The sequence below is a fragment of the Manacus candei genome, unplaced genomic scaffold, assembly GCF_025592945.1.
Source record: "Manacus candei isolate 608988 ecotype Guabito, Panama unplaced genomic scaffold, ASM2559294v1 h1tg000007l, whole genome shotgun sequence".
NCBI classification, from domain to species: Eukaryota; Metazoa; Chordata; class Aves; order Passeriformes; family Pipridae; genus Manacus; species Manacus candei.
In genome coordinates this window covers 3,304,668-3,320,609 of record NW_026138055.1, presented here as the reverse complement: position 1 = coordinate 3,320,609, position 15,942 = coordinate 3,304,668, and the positions used below count along the sequence as shown (strand labels likewise).

The 15,942-nt window shown below is 41.9% G+C and overlaps 1 protein-coding gene across 7 annotated transcripts in view; it reads left to right on the top strand.

Moving 5' to 3' along the window:
• Positions 1-7,762: 7,762 nt before the first annotated feature.
• ITSN2 (intersectin 2) overlaps positions 7,763-15,942 on the top strand; it is an 81,651-nt gene continuing 73,471 nt past the window's right edge. For 4 of the 7 annotated variants that reach the window (XM_051809984.1, XM_051809969.1, XM_051809979.1 and 1 more), the window contains exon 1: positions 7,763-7,879. The gene's annotated coding sequence lies outside the window, so the exon portion shown is untranslated. Of the gene's footprint in view, positions 7,880-8,047; positions 8,219-14,493; positions 14,880-15,942 lie in introns of those variants that run through there. The other 3 variants (XM_051810004.1, XM_051809952.1, XM_051809962.1) reach the window with 3 other exon arrangements.

The following is a 15,942-nucleotide window of genomic DNA, read 5'->3' as shown; positions in this document are numbered from 1 at the left end:
TAAAGTAGTTTCACAAGTGCTGAAATTAAACCTTTCTATGGATTTGTGCCTTAAATTGACTTATTGCAAGCTCTGATTCAAAGCTGTCTTATTGCTGTGGAATTGAGATGTGCTTTCCCTGTGTAGTTCCTCTGACTGAGGGGTAAAGTCAAGGATAATCTGGGGATGCACAGATATATTTAGTTGCTCCTGGGCAAAGCAGAGTTTGCTGTCATAGATTGTCCTGGAATAATGCCCACAAAGTTGCCTGTTTCTCCTTTACCACTCCAGGACTGATGAACAGTTCATGGTGCTAAACAAAGATCTTATGGGATTTACCAGGAACCTTTAACATCCTTGTAACACTGACAGAGCTCCTTTCCCTGGCTGTGAGTCTGTATTAAAATGTTTCTTCTCTTTCATCTGATTTTAAATCCTCTCAATCTAGTGAGTGCTACTCAGGCAGGACTGAGCTGGCTCCTTGTAAGAGAAAATGGTTCAGGAGTTCAGCATGGCAGAAACATGGGACACAACTATTGTACACTTGGTATTTCCAGCAGGCTGAAACTACCATGCTTGCAGTTGTCACTCCAGTTAATATGCTTGCTAAGTGCCAAGATATTAATCTAGGCAGTGGCATCCAATCTAGATGATCCTAGTTCAGAAGAGGAAAAGCAAATTGAGCTGCAGCAATGCAGCATAGTATTTCTTGGAAGGACTGCCAGTGCCAAGTGCCAATGGATTTATCTTGTTAGGCAGTAAAAGGCTTTTTCCTGACGCCGCTGACACAGGACAAAAGGATAATTTTGCCTTAAACTATATAGAGCTGAAAGTTAAAGGTAGCAGATAGATAGGTGAGGATTATAGGTCAGAAATATTAGAATTATTTGTTCTTAAACAACCATTTTAGTGATTCTGCAGTCTAACCATTCCTCAGGCAGATGAATTTTCAGAAAAGCTGAGTAGATCAGCAAATTGTTATAGATTTCCCTTTTCAAAGCAAGAAGCAGCATGAAAGCAAGATAAACTTGGCATGAAAATTCAAGCAGAGCATTAATGGCTGATAGTATGGTCTCCTTTCACACTCCATTGATTTCAGCTCTGGCTTGAACTCTGTTAAACTGTAATGTAAATTTAAGTTACAAAATGACTTGCTCTGAAAGACCACTCATCAAAAACAACTTCCAACTGCAGAAAACCCCTAAATCTAAAATGTCAGTTCAATTCTGGGGAAAGAATGCAAAACTAGATCCAACCTCCTAAATGCAACAACTTTAAGTCACTGATTGGAGGTACAGCACAACGTTGTTACTTGCAGCACTGGGAGAAGAATTTGTCTTTGCTTCTGTTTGCCATGGAAAAGTCCAGTGGGATGTCAGGCAGAGGGGGGCAGCAGCACCTTAAATTGTCAGTGTTACACCGGGCAAGCAAGAGCCACAGTCAGGAGAAACTTAAGTGTTTCATCAACACAGAGCTTTTTTGTAGACTTCCGTAAGCTGGTTTAAAACCACAGTGGTCTGTTTGCCCTTTCAGTGAATCCCTGTTTTTGTTAATTATGTTATTAACCATAGTTCACTGTCTTACTCTGTTTTGCTCATGGTACTTACTTGCTGCGTAGCATGCCTTTCCAGAAATCTGTGAATCTTGAAAAATTTCCTTTTCGCAGCAACTCAAAAACATTCTGACACATCTGACAAGATTTATTTCAAAGTTGATATTTATATCATTCAAGCCTTAAAAGCAACGTGTAATTCCAGGGAACCTCACAAAATTTAGGTTAAGAGTTAAACCAAGAGGTACACTGTTCAAGAGCAGAACTGGTCCCTGGATTCCAGTCTCTCCAGTTGCTGCCTCCTGAACATATGACTTGCCAAGACCCCTCTATTTCCCACACTTGTTCCTCTCCAAATCACCAAGTCCCTCCCTCTTCCTACCTTTGGTTCCTCCCCTAAACATTCCTCACTAAGTCCTATGCAATCTTAAAATGCTCTTCCCCTGCATCCCATAATGTGCAGCACACGTCCAAGGCAGTAACCCTCTGGAGCAGTCCTGGAGAGCTGCTCCCAAGACTCACCTTGGAGAGTTTCACACCTGGACACAGGGGTGATGAGTCTGCTGGGACAGCCCTGGGAAAGGTCCAGGCAAGGTGTTCGCTCCTTGGGAGTCTGTGACTTGGGTTGTCACCTGCCACTGTGCCTCTGTGCTCCTCTGGGCTTGTGGAGATGGATCCCTGATGGGCTGATGGCCCTGGGTATGATTTGCTCTTCCCCACCGTTGTCTCTCTGTGGGCATGCACATGAGCTTTTACCCCATAACTGAACACTATGTACCCAATGACAGCTTTTTAGCACCTAAAACGGAAAGATTTGTGGGGAAAAAAATCATTGGTAGCAAATGCAGTAGGGATCTTACTGGGATCAGGCTGGCTTCTTGGCTTGCATTAAAACATGAGTGTGGAGAAACAAATGCATCTGAAATGAACTTGCAACTCTGGCTTACCAAGGTATTATTTACTAATTGTGGCATAAGGATTGCAAATTGCAACAAATAACCTTGCTTAACCCCAGTTCTCTGTTATTGTCAGCACTTGGCACTTGTGAAATTCCTGTGTGCCTGAACATTTCTGCCTGGCTGTGCTGCAGTTAGAGTTTGCAAGTAAAACCCTTGTGTCTGCTCAGCAGTTGGCAAAATTTTATTTGCCATAATTCAGTCTGCATGAGTCAGCGCTGCCTCCCTTCACAACAGTCTGGCCTGTCTGGAAAGCTGCTTTCTCTATGGTTACATAGATGTTCTATAAATCTCAAAATAATTTCAGTGCGGTGGGCAAAGAAGCCTTTGCCACTCTGAACAAATACAGTCCAGCTCCCCATAAACAATATCAGTGCTTGGCAGGGAACAGAGCTGGGACATGACTGTTTTATTTTATACAGCTATGAAGTAACAGAAAATCCTGCAAATTAATATAGTAGCCATTTGTCATTTTAAAACCTGTGTGGGCTTCTGGTTTAGAAATCAAACCAGCAGCTCTACAAATACTACTTTTGATGCAGCGTGTGCTTTGTGCCTTCTATACCTTTTTGATAAATTGCTACTCAGAATCAGTATCAGAAATGAGCCACTCCTGTTCTGTTAGGTGTGGAAAGTAAATACTAACTTGTCCTTTTGTTTATCTCATTGTGTTTTATGCCTCCATTTTTAAATAAAGATGTGGGCTAAAAGACAGTGTTTAGCATTTACTCAAAAGGAAGAAAGCGGTTGAATACTGATGTAAAAATGAAACCTGGCAGCAGCATTGAGGGCTCATTGCTTCTGTGTTAGCTGAAGGGAAAAAAGAGGAGGTGCAAAAGAAAATTTAGCATAAGAGTTGAATCTAATAAAGGGGTTAGAGCTGCCACTCATCAGGTGGGTGTAGCTGTTTCTAAGTAGTTCTTTATAGTTGGAACAGCAAGCTGGACTCTCTAGATGAGAGTCCAGTCTTTCATTAGCAAGAAAAACACTACGGGAGGAACCTGTGCAGATCACTATTGTGCAGTTACTGCTTTTTGACCACTCAAAAATAGTTATCACTTTACATTCCTTATTTCTTGACCAGTGAGTGTACACAAAGTGTGGCTTATTCTTGCAGTAACTGATTTCTGGTGTTCATTTGTGTTCTGGCTTAACTTTATATGTTTTAAACATATGTTTGCAGAAACATGTCTATCAACAAGCTTAGACACTGCCTAGTCAGAGGGCTTGGACAGGAAGAATAAAGCATTCAATTCTGGTGTGTTTTCCTGCAGCACAGCAGAGAAAATAAGCAATATTATAGAGTAAACTAAGTACAAGGAAGAAGTCATATTACCTACTCCCACTCAGTTCAGGCTAAGCAACTCTATTCATGATCTCTTTTCCTGTCAGTGCAGATCTTCCCTTATTACTCTAAAGGTAGCAAAATTGCCTGTGACAGGAAATTGAGGACAAAGTACTGATAATTATTAAAAAGTAAAGCCTTAATGTGAAAATTGTGTCTTTTAGTAGTTATAGTTTATTCATCTTCATTATATCTTGTTAGCTTTTGCTGTTGTATGTTGGTTTTGGCTCAGATATGACAAGGAGGTTATAGAATCATGGAACTACAGAATGGTTTGTGTTGGGAGGGACCTTAAAGATCATCTAGTTCCAACCTCCCTGCCGTAGGCAGGGACACCTTCCACTAGAAGTGCAGGATAATAAATGATAACAGAGTAATACATTGTTGAAACATTGCTTATAGTAAATGCTACTTCTTTTCTGCTCCTCCCACACTTTTCATCTTAATTGGCCTCCTCTGGGTAGCTACTGTGCTGCAACCCTGCCCCTATGTCTGGAACAAGTCTCTATGCTATCATGCCATTGGTTTCTTCTTCTTTCAGCTGCCTTTTCTATTACTCATCAGTTATTATTAAGCAACTTTTCTTACCTTAATGGCTTTTTGAAACAAACAAATTCATTTCTGCAGTTTTAAGTTGCTTTGCCACTGTCTACTCCTTGCTAGAAGGGGTACCATCTGTCACCAGAAGGGACTTTTATTTCACCTGGTATTTGACATCAGCCCCCAAAAACGCATGTTGAAGCTTGCAAAAAGCTTTCCCTCCAAAACCTGAGGTGCCCAAAGGCAGTATCTGCAACAGTGCCTTTAGAAACTCCACCTTCATAAAAGTAGTGTTTTTCTTTTGAACCTACTTCAAGCAGCATTTCTATCATTCAAGTAATGATATAAATGATATATAAATTATATAATGATATAAATATCAAACTTTCCATTTGAATGGAAACAAATTTCATTCTCCATTTTAAAGAAATGGCAATGCAGTTACTAATTAAAACAAATGAGACAAAGTAGATGTAATACTAGTTTGTGCCTCGTACATTGGTAATGAAACATCTTGTAAGACTCTTAGGTTGGGTAAGAGTTAGTTCAGCTTCACTTTAAGGATGCATTTTTTTATAATTCACGCTAAACTTTGGATGTCTGTATACACCATTTCTATGGAAGAGTGACCTGAGGGGCTGCTGCATTCAAATCTGTCTTCACAACAGTCTGAAGTCCTGCTCCTCTTCCTGATAATTAATAAATCTTACAAATATTTATTGTTCTAGTGCCTCAGATGAGCTCCAGTTGGTTGTGGTAATGCAGATGAAACAGTATGCAATTTGTCCAGCATCAGAATACATAAAGCTTTGGCGTGCTAATTTTTTATACCAGGTTATCTCTCTAGGGAGTCAGCTGAATTTTTAATTCCCTCAAACTTCTCCCTTCCCAGGCAACAAGTCAAAGGAGGTGATTCTGAAAACCCACCTGAAGTACTGTGTCCAGCTCTGGGGTCCTCAGCACAAGAAAGATGTGGACCTCTTAGAGCAAATCCAGAGGAGACAATGAAGATGAACAGAGAGCTGGAGTACCTTTGTTACGAAGAAAGGCTGAGTGATTTGGGGTTGTTCAGCCTGGAGAAGAGAAGGTTCCAGGGAGACCTAATTGTGGCCTTTCAGTGCTTAAGGAGGCCTATGAGAAAGATGGTGAGAGACTTTTCCATGGAGCCTGTTGCAATAGGAGAAGGGGTAATGGTTTTAAACTGAAAGAGGGTCGATTTAGATTAGATCTAAGAAAGAACAGTGAAGGTGGTAAAACAGTGGCAGAGAGGTGGTCGCTGCCCCATCCCTGGAAGTGTTCAAGGCCAGGTTGGATGGGGCTCTGAGCAACCTGATTTAGTTGAAGATGTCCCTGCTCATCGCAGGGGGTTTGGACTAGATAACCTTTAAAGCTCCCATCCAACCCAAACTGTAATTTTTCTGACTGCAGTTTTGTCTCAAAGGAGGCATTAGGCAACATCCATAGTGATCTCAAGTGCTGCTTTCCTATAGGAATCCTGTCATATTTATTGAACCAAGTATCCCAATGTCCTTTATACAATTCCCACTTTATGTACTTTGTCACCTCGAAGTCAGTGGTTAAGCACAGACACAGCCCAAGTCCATTTGCTTGGTGGGACGTGGCAGTTACATAACTATAGAGGAAAGGAACTGTGAGGTTCCTTGAGAAGTCATCTAGGTCAATGTTCAAGGCAGGATCAACTGTATTTACAGAACTGCTCACAGATATCTGTCAAACCTGTTCTTAGGGGCTTCCCTTCTCAATACTTAACTACTGTAATAAGTAACCTGATCTGTTTCTTCCTATGAGAAGAAACATGTTTATCTGGTTTATTGTTATCTTAATCCTCTCTACAATGGCCTTTATGAACCTGGAAACTGTTGTCTGATGCAAGCACTTGTGTTCAATCCAGAGAGACTGGAGATGTTGCCTACACAACAAAGTCACATTTAGAACTGCTCTATCACTGTGATGTGTACTGAACAGATTAAAGGCTGTGTTTTAAGAGGCGTTAGAAAGTAATTCAAGCAGAAAATGTCAGATGAGAGACTTTTTAACAGAGGAGCCTGTTCTTGACCCAGGGTCATTCTGTTATCCCAATTAATTATTTGGAATTATGAAGCACTGCTCATGAAATCTGCAGACTACTTTAAAACAGCCAAAGGCCCCCTAGGCTGGTGGCCACCAAGTGATTTAAATCATGGAGTCAGCAAGTGCCCCTTGAACAACATGTGTTTAATCCACCTACATGGCAAATATCTGTGCATCAAAGCTGAGGTTGCTGTCTGTGTAGGAACAAAAATACAAAGCATGCTTTTGGGCTGGCAGTGAGGAAGGAGAATGTTGCATCATCAAAAGCAATGAATCAGATGAGGGCTGAGGAGGTCACAAGGGGTAAATGCATGAATGCGAGCTGCCAGTCCAGTGTGGCAGCTGCACCAGCAAACTGCAAACATCAGGTATCTAAACACAAATACCAACGAGCAGTATGTGCTAATATGTAGCCATGACCATTGCATGGCACAATAACGTGACTGTTCCGGAACCACGATGAATGACAAAAGGTGTAACAAACTGGAAAGGCTCATTAAGAACCCAGAAGAATGAGTCAGTGGAAAAATCTGCTCTCTACGAAGGTGATAGGTAATTATCTACACGGCAAAAGCATAGAAAGGTGCTGTAATCGCCTATGCACAACGAGATCTGCTCGCTGAGGAAAGAAAATGTCTAGTGTTTAAAAAGGATGGCATTTTTTCATGTTTTTCCTTCCTACAGGATTCTTTGATTTTTGGAAAGATAAAGCCCTGAAACCCTACATATTTCAGTACACTGAGCCTGGTGTGAGTCGAATTTAGATCTTTGTGCCATCCCCCTCCTCACTGGTTGCGGGTGCCCCAGCGGGACATGCTTCCCATGGAAAAGCGCCAAGGGTGCTGTCACCCACTCTCAGGTGGAAAAATCAGCTTAATCTGTGAGTCCTGCCTGTGCAGAACGACCAAACCAGGGGCCACAGCTTCCAGTCGAGATAGGACTGGGATACAGCCGGAAAACTAAGGAAAAGGTAACTTACGGAGCAGATAGGGAGACAGCGTTTGGGAATCGAGCTTGAAAAATGCAAGCAAGGATGGAGATAAATTCCCTGTCAGTCGGGTCTTTAAGCAGCAGCTGTTCCTGTGTGCAGCAAAGGCACCGACGGGCTCGGTGCCCACAGCAGCGCTTGGTGACCCTGGGCCAGACCCGGGGGCGCAGCATCCTGGGGCACAGCCACCCCTCACTCGGGCTCCGGCCGCGTACTCCTCGCACCGGGAAGCGGAGGGGAAGGGGGGAAGGGGAGCGAAGGGCAGCGCGGACCGGGCGCCCAGCGGCGCCCTCAGCCCGTGCCCGGTGGCCCCGCTCCCGCCCCCGCTTCCTCCCCCGCCCCCGCCGCCATGTTGTGGGGCTGAGCCGCCGCGGGAGGCGGAGGAGCTGCAGCCCGAGCGGAGCCGCCGCTCTGGGGCAGCGCAACAGGTACCGGCGGGGCGGCCGCGGGCCCCGCGCCCGCGGAGCTGGGCGGGCGGACGGGAGGGTGGGAGGCCGAGCTGCCGGGCGGGACAGGAGCGCTCCGGGGTTCTGCTGCCCCAAGCCGCTTTAGTTATGTTTGTTCCCCTTATTTGAGGCTGGTGGGGTTCGGGTTTGTTTGGGGTTTGTGTTTTGGTTTTTTTTTCTTGGTTTTTTTTTTGTTTGTTTTCTGGTGGGTTTGGACGGTAGCGGCGGTGGCTCCCGCTGCCAGCGCTGCTGCTCTCCTGTGCTCCATTACTGCTCTGCCAGCGGAGAAATCCCGGTGCCCGTGCCCAAACAGCTCCCGAGGTGAGGTGACTGAGGTGACTCGGACGTGTTCTTAGACCCCGGTTTGTTGCGGTGATGGTGGTTTTGGTGCCGTGTAGCTACGGTGGAAACCCGGAGTTCGGAGAGATCGAACTGGTTTCTGCAGTTAAAGTTTGCGAAGTGTTTTGTCTGTAAATAGACTGGCTTTTCTTGGTCTCGACTTCTCTCCGCGGCATGTCGTAAATTCAGAAAATAAAATGTGGTTGAGGTACGTGATTCGGTTCCTTAAACATCAAGGTACCATTTTGAATACGGTAAATGGTTTTCACAGCAGCTGGGGCTTTGACATCTGTCACGCTGCAGAACTCGAAAGTAGATCGTGCTTTAGATAGTGCCTGCGATCTTTAAGTTATTTTCTCAAGCGTTTCTCTTAAGCATCAGTTGGAAATTCCCCACCTAAAACACTGGAATGAGAAGTCACTTGCGCCCAGGCTGCCCTGTCCTGTGCATCGCTCTTTTGGGAACATGATGTCTTTTAAACTCCTTTTCTGTTCGTGCCGGCCTGTGGTGGCAGCAGCTCCCGCGCCGAACACGGGAAAACACAGAGCGTGTGAAGCAGTACGTGGTGTGGGTAACATCAGTGGTACATAAAATGCAGCTTGCTTTCAAGAGTTTTAAATTGTTCATCTGAAATTTGGTTGTCACAAGCATCTACATCTGCTGATGCGATGATGATGTTTAGAACTAATGAGCACTAGGAACTAAATGGATAAAGAGCCAGCTGGGCTTCATTCTTCTACTAAACCTGTTTCATTTTTGTTTCCTTGTTTCCTCTCTACCTCCCCTGTTTGGTTTCTTTGTATTTTTTTTTTATTCTGACTGAGCTGGGAGGGGCTCACCACCGTATCTCTGGGTATTTAGAGAAGTCCTGCTTCAGGCTCCGTGTGATGTGAAGAGAATTGCATGATCCCTGCAAACATGGATTTAGACTGCTGTGTGCTCTCTGTTGAACAGAAATTTTCTTTGTCAGATTAGCCTCCTAACTCAGATGCCTAAATTAGATCAAATGAATGTGCTTATCCTTTTAATTACTATCCTGAGAGAATTGCATTTACTTTTTTCTCCTCTATCTGTACAAGATCTGGGGTATGGGATGTGTCCCTGGCTGAATTGTAGCTGTCACTGTAACAGAAACAAGGAGTATATTCCTGTAGCAGTAACAATATAACAAAAACTGGGTACATATGGCTTGTCTGTGCTAATCATAAAAGTAATAGGGTTATCTACTATAGGTGTGGGTCAAAACAACAAAGCTTTATAGCTGTTTATTTTTTTAACCATTCTTCTTGTAAGCAGAAAAATGCCTTGTCACATCAAGGCAGAAGTGACCCATGGGATGATTTTAAAGTGTGTTGATGAGAAGGCTTTATTTGTTGAGATTCAGGTATTACAGTGACTTTGACTACAGCAGTTCTTACAGCAGGGGCTTTTGCAAATATTTCTGTTGTATAATGTTGAAAATTGAATTAATTTCATGCCATAGGAAAGAAGCAGCTATGAAAAATGAAGCTAAGTTCTGTAGGTGACAGTATTTCTTCATTGAGCTGCTTCTCAGGAGCTGGTGAGGAAAATGGGGCAGCATTTGGAAAGTGAAAGGAGATGCTTTGCTTGAGGCATTATCAAAAACCTTCACCCTCCTTGAAAACAGGTGGCTATCAGGAAAAGACCTCGGGATGAATTCCTGAAGAGCAGTATAGTCCAGAGCACTAGTTCTTCTTCCAAATTGAGACAGAGGTCTCTGGTCTTTTTGGTTAACAGTTTACAAGTAAATTATCTGGTGTTACCTCAAAAGACTCAGTATGTAAAATTTGTGAAAACAGCTTTTCATGAGTTTTTTCTTTTAAAGGCCAGAGCTGTTCTCTTTGCCTTTTGAAAACTAGTTCAGAAGTTGGATTGGACATCTTTATTTCTAATGTTAATTTCTGGCCTATTTTCACTTGAAAGGAAAGATCTCTGACATCTCAGGTTTTAAAATAGCTTTTAACTGCTTCCATTTGTTTTTATCAACCTGAAATGTAGTTACAGAATAATATTTTTTTTAAGAGACTTCTGGAGATCACCTGGTCCAATTCTTGTGAGAAGCATGGCCAACTCAGATTATGTCCCTCAGAGCCGTGTCTGGTTGTGTTTGGATTATTTCCAAGGGTGGAGATCCCACCAACTCACTGGACAGCCCTCCCCAGTTTGGTGTCCATGCTTGCTCAGACTGCATCCCATCCCATTGCCCAGGCTACCAGTAAAGACATTAAACAGTACTGGCCATGGTATCAATTCCTGGGGAACATCAATAGTTCCAAACAGATGGATTTTGGAATACTGATGACAGCTCTTTGAGTCTGGTGATCAGGCAAGTTTTCCACTCAGATTACAGTGAACCTTTTCAAACTATATTCCACCAGTCTGGCTCTAAGGACACTGTGAGAGACCTTATTAAAAGCCTTCATAGAGTCAAAACAAGCTGCTGTGCCCTCATTCACGGAGCCAGTCATCTCAACACAGAAAGCCATGAGATATTGGATGTGGTTCGTCCTGGATGGACAGTGGCAGTTTCCCATCACCTTTTTGTTCTTCAGGCATCTGCAGATGACTCACAAGGGGATTTGCTCCATTGTCTTTCCAGGGACTGAAGTAAGATTTAGCAGCTTTCTGTATCGGTGTTCTGGCCCTTCAAGAAGATGAGTCTGATGTTTGCCTTTTTCCCATCATCAAGATCCTCGATCAGTCACCAGGGCCTCCCATAAATCACAGAGCTTGGTCTTGCAGTGACATTACCCAGTGTTCCTGGCAGCACTGGGCCTGTGATTTGTTCCATATATATGTATGCAACTGCTCTCCTTCCTTGTTTTCAAGTTATTTTGACTTCCAAAAGCTGTCTTCAGTTCATTGTAATGCCACGTCTTTTGGCAAAGGATAGTTGATGATGGATCCTGCCATGTTTTTAAGTTTTGGAGGGGAAGCTTGGTTTAGACACTGTGAAAACACTGGTTTAGTCCTGTGAAAGTTGTGGGAGCAATAGTTTGCTGACTAGTGTTGCTTTTAGATTGGAGGGGTCATGTCATGTGGGAAAGTTAGTGACCTTGTTTGAGCTTTTTTGTCTTAGGTGATGATTGGTGATTTTTAAGATACCAAAGATAAAGTCGAGCTAATTAGAGAGTTCTCTTTTTTTACAACCAACCTGTTTCAAGAACTATCGCATATCAGTAAAACACTTAACACAAAGTGTACTTTGAGGTTCAGAGGTTGATCCTAGGTATGAGGTGATATAGGGTAGTTACTGTATTCCTTTTACCTTTAAAAACATATTATGACCTTTAATTTCACCTTTTAAAATTGCATTTTCCTTATGTACATTCGTTGGTGATAGATGACATAACAGTCTATTTTGCGGGGAAGCACTCGTGTTAGAGTGCCTGGTTGGATTTTTGGAAGTGCTAAGCAGCTGTTTTAAGTGATCCTGAAATTTTCAAGTGCTTGGTTGCAAATATTGCAGGTACTTCATTACCTCTGCAAATGGTGTTTTTGAATCCTGATCAATATAGAACTGGGAGGCTTATACTGTGTGCAAGTTCAAGTTCCTTCCAGTGACAGACCAGTGTAAGCCAAAATTTTAAGCCAGCTGTGAGCAGTGAAGCCTTGTTTTCTGTGGCTGTTTGAGTTTAATGAGCTGTGAGCTTGTGTTGAGTTTTTTCACGCTGTTGGTATATTTAGAGCAGCTTTTGGCATGTGGATTCTCTGCTGTCTAATATTGGTACTCAAACACACAGAAGTCTTTCTCTTCATTGAGGGCGCTAAATTTGGTTGTGCTTTCTCCGGTTGCCTGTTTTCATGAATCTTGTAGGCACTTAAGATCTTTGCAAAGTACACCCCTCAGTTGAGCTTAATTCACGTTGGATGATGGGATTCATCAAAGTACATGTTAACTACTCATCTCTTCTACCCTTAGAATGCCAGGCTAAGAATTTGAGCATCCTGGTTGCTTGGTTCCTATAATGTAACTGCTTTCATTAATTCATTTGTCTTACTTGTCTTATCAGAATGGTTGTGGGGTTTGTTGTTTCTGGTTGTTTTTTTTTTTATTCTCAGGTTTATTTAAGGATAAGCCTCTACAAAATAAGATAGGGGATTTTATTTTGTCAGTTCTTCTTACTTCCACACATACTTTGTTGTATTGCCCATAGCAAGATGGTACAGAGACTGTTGTAACTTGTTTTTCTGGTGTTGTTGTGACGTTAGCACCAAATGTTATAAAGGTGAGGATTAGGTCACATAAAAATTATAAAGTAAAAATGGAGCTGATGAAATGTCATTTTTCTTTAAATTGGGAATATTTAGAACTTTGTCAGTATAGGAAAGCAGCCTGGCCAGCTTGGTTACTTGGATCCTGGAGTTAGAATAATGGATTGAACATTAATATATAGATGAGCACAGTGTTGTGTAACTCTTATTTTCAGAACAACACATGAAATTCAAATGATGTAACATGATGACAGTAGCAGGACAAAGTGTTGGAATTACCTTATAGAGCACAAGTACCTGAGAACTATTTTTAAATATTTTGGCAGTTACAGATACTTGAAAAGGCATGGTTGATCCAGAAAAGTCACAGCTTCTTCGGAATAGCAATTCTGAGAGCAGCCACTTTGACTTAAGACATTTTGATATGGGATGTTGTGGTTTCAGCTTCAGAAGTAGCTGGTAAATAATTCTGAACTGGCTCTTCTAGTGAAAATATTCGAGGCTGATGCAAGTGGAGCTTGTGAAATGCTGTGGCATCAGTCATGAGCGATATCTGCAGTTAGTGATTCAGCAGCATACACATTAAGTAAGGGAAGAACAGGAAATGGGAGTTAACTCATTTTTGTTTCTAAAAGTATTACAATTGGAATGTGGAAAAAAAATGAGCTGTTATGGCTATATTAATAAATGTATTTAAAAAATCAGAACTGATTTAAATACTATTAGTCTTACCTTTCAAAGGTCAAGAATTTTACTACTCAAAATCTAAAACTCTTGCTTTTTCCATTACACTCTTACGAGTTTCTTGAGGTAGGACAAGTCTGTGAGATACTTTTGTTCCTCAGGACATTACGTGATGTTGAGATGTGTCTGACACAGGTGATAATTGATTCCCTAAGTTCGTTACATTAATTTGTGGTGGTTAAAACATTATTACTCTATGCTGTAGAGCTCAGTGGTAAAGGTTTGAAGAGACCAAATTTCAACTGGATGCTTTGAAGGACTGTTCTTGGTAATAGAGCACAGGTGACACTTGTGGATGGGAGTGGGGTTGGGAGTGGGGAGCACATTTTTGCCTATCTGAAATAATGCTACCTAATTATTTTTCCCTGTTTTGACTGCCTTATGCTGCTCTTTTCTTTTTCTCTCATGAGGTTTCCCTGTTTTTTTGATTCATCAGAGATAAACACCATTGCTTTGCTTTGAAGGCCTCTTGTGGCCTTTCTCCTCTCTGCTTGTCATCTCATTCAGTTTTGAGAAGTTGTGTGTGATGGTTTTGTGCACCTGACCAGCTTGAAAATACATAGCTAAAATGTAAATTCAGTCTCACTGAATGTTTTACCTTCATTAGTTTTGTAAATGGTGAGAGATTGTTTTCTGCTGAGCACAGAGGCTGCCTATGTATCTGTTGTGTTATGCTCAGCTTATAGCAGTCCCTTAGATGTTCTGTATGTTTTGCACTATTATCTGGGGCTGACAGCTGAGCAGCAAGTCAAATAGCATCTCTTCTATTGTAAGGAGAAGATAACATTAAGAATTATTCTGTTAGATTTTTTTTCCCCTCTGTTAGGAGGCAGATTTTGCTTCTGATGGAAGGACAGGAGTGGGCTCAAAAATTTCCTCTGAAGATGGCAAGATTTCAAATGAATAAGCTTAAAAGTAATAGGCTCTGAATGTTTCCAGTCATGGTTGAAGTAAGAAAATAAAGAAAAGAAGAGAAAACTCATCAAATACTTATGTCCTGCCTAAGCCCACATTGACATAAATTAGGAGTTGAAACGTGGAAGTTGAGAACTGCAGGTTTCAAGATGTGTGGACCTCACCAAACAGCATTTTGGAGCGCTTGTACAACACTTGCAAATAATTAGGTGTGAGAATTGGTGTGTTTCAAAAGAGGATCTAGAAAAAACAGCATATGGAATGGGGAGTCATGTAAATTAGAAAGTAGGAAGCAAAAAAAAGGCAAGAGTGTATTTTAAGTTACCACCCGTTCAGGAGTAAGTGTATCTCACTCAGCTCTCTGGAAAGGTTACATTGTGCAGACTTCTCAAAGGTAGAAGCTCAGAGCCTTTAAAAAAACCCTCAAAGTTATAAATAGTCTACACTCTCCTTTTTGCTATTTTTCTTTTCCATTTTAAGCAAAGCAAGCAGAGGGAGTGATGTCTGTCTGTGTCTGGGATCAGATTAGTGAATGTGTTCTTCCAGGGCGTGACAGAGCTGAGTTCAATTCCCATCTTTTCCTGAGGAAGTTCATGTACATGTCTCGTGGGAGAAGGGCCAGGGATTTAAATAGTGAGCTTCCTGAAGTGGGATTCTCATTCCCTCCCTCAGAATAATTTCTACTTCGCAAAGAAGAATCAAAGCTGGACGGGCATGGACAGAGAGACCTGCAGATTTCGTCTTAATGGTAAAGAATTTCACTTAGGAGATTGAAATCCTGAGTTGACATTACTGTTTCAAACACTGCTCATGAGTTTCCTTGAATGACTGTGCAGTAAAATGGGGGAAAACCTTCTCCTAGGAGGAAGGAAAGATCAGCTTTAATCTCCAGAGACAGAGGAGAGAGCTGAACTGTGTCTTGATACTTTGAATGGGTGCTTTCACAGCTGAGCAGCTGTGTAAGAAACAGAGTAAACCCAGCAATACTGACCACACAATTCTGTTTTTTGAACAGAAACAGAGATTCCTGTATTTTGCATGGTCAGTATGTTCAGAGAGCCTGTTAGCTGGGCAAGGTGGGCAGAAGGATATTTGTCAAAAAAATACTTTTTGTGTTCTGTCTGGATTACTGTTGGGAAGGAAGTTGCTCTTTCACAGTGAGCAAGGAAGGGACTTTGTACCATAGGGGTGAGAAGTGAAATATTTAACCCTTTTTTTTTTTTTTTTCTTCTTGGAATGTCAAAATATTAACTTAGGCTTTCAGTACTGCTATCCACAGTGGCAGAGGAGAGCAGGAAGAGCCAGCAATGTGCTACCCGGGGTAGACTTCTCTGTTTTGTCACTGATGTCATTCATTTGTTATCAGAGTGGGTGGACTTCGTGAAGTTGGGCACAGTGCATTTTGAAAAGGCCATGTCACTGTGTTTAACTCCACTGTATAAAGGAGATAAATGCTTGGCCTGACAAAATGTTCTGGTGTTTTTCTTTGGGGGTTTTTTTGGGTTTTTTGTTTGTTGGTTTTTTTTTTAATTAGTAAACTGTCCTACCAATATGTCTTGCAAAAAGATAAATTGTATTCCATGCTGGTTAATAATGCCTTACTAATGCATATTATTCTCTCATTTTCAAGAGAGTAATTGAAAAATACCAGGGAACAACTACATGGGCTATTACGCTGTCACTGTTTGCTCTGCAAATACTAATGAGTCCTCTTTGAATTGTCCAGGTCTACAGGTGTTGTAAAGAGTAAATTGGTCAACTAGTACTGCAGTCTCTGTCCTTGCTAATTGGTTCTTGCAGCAAAAATCTGC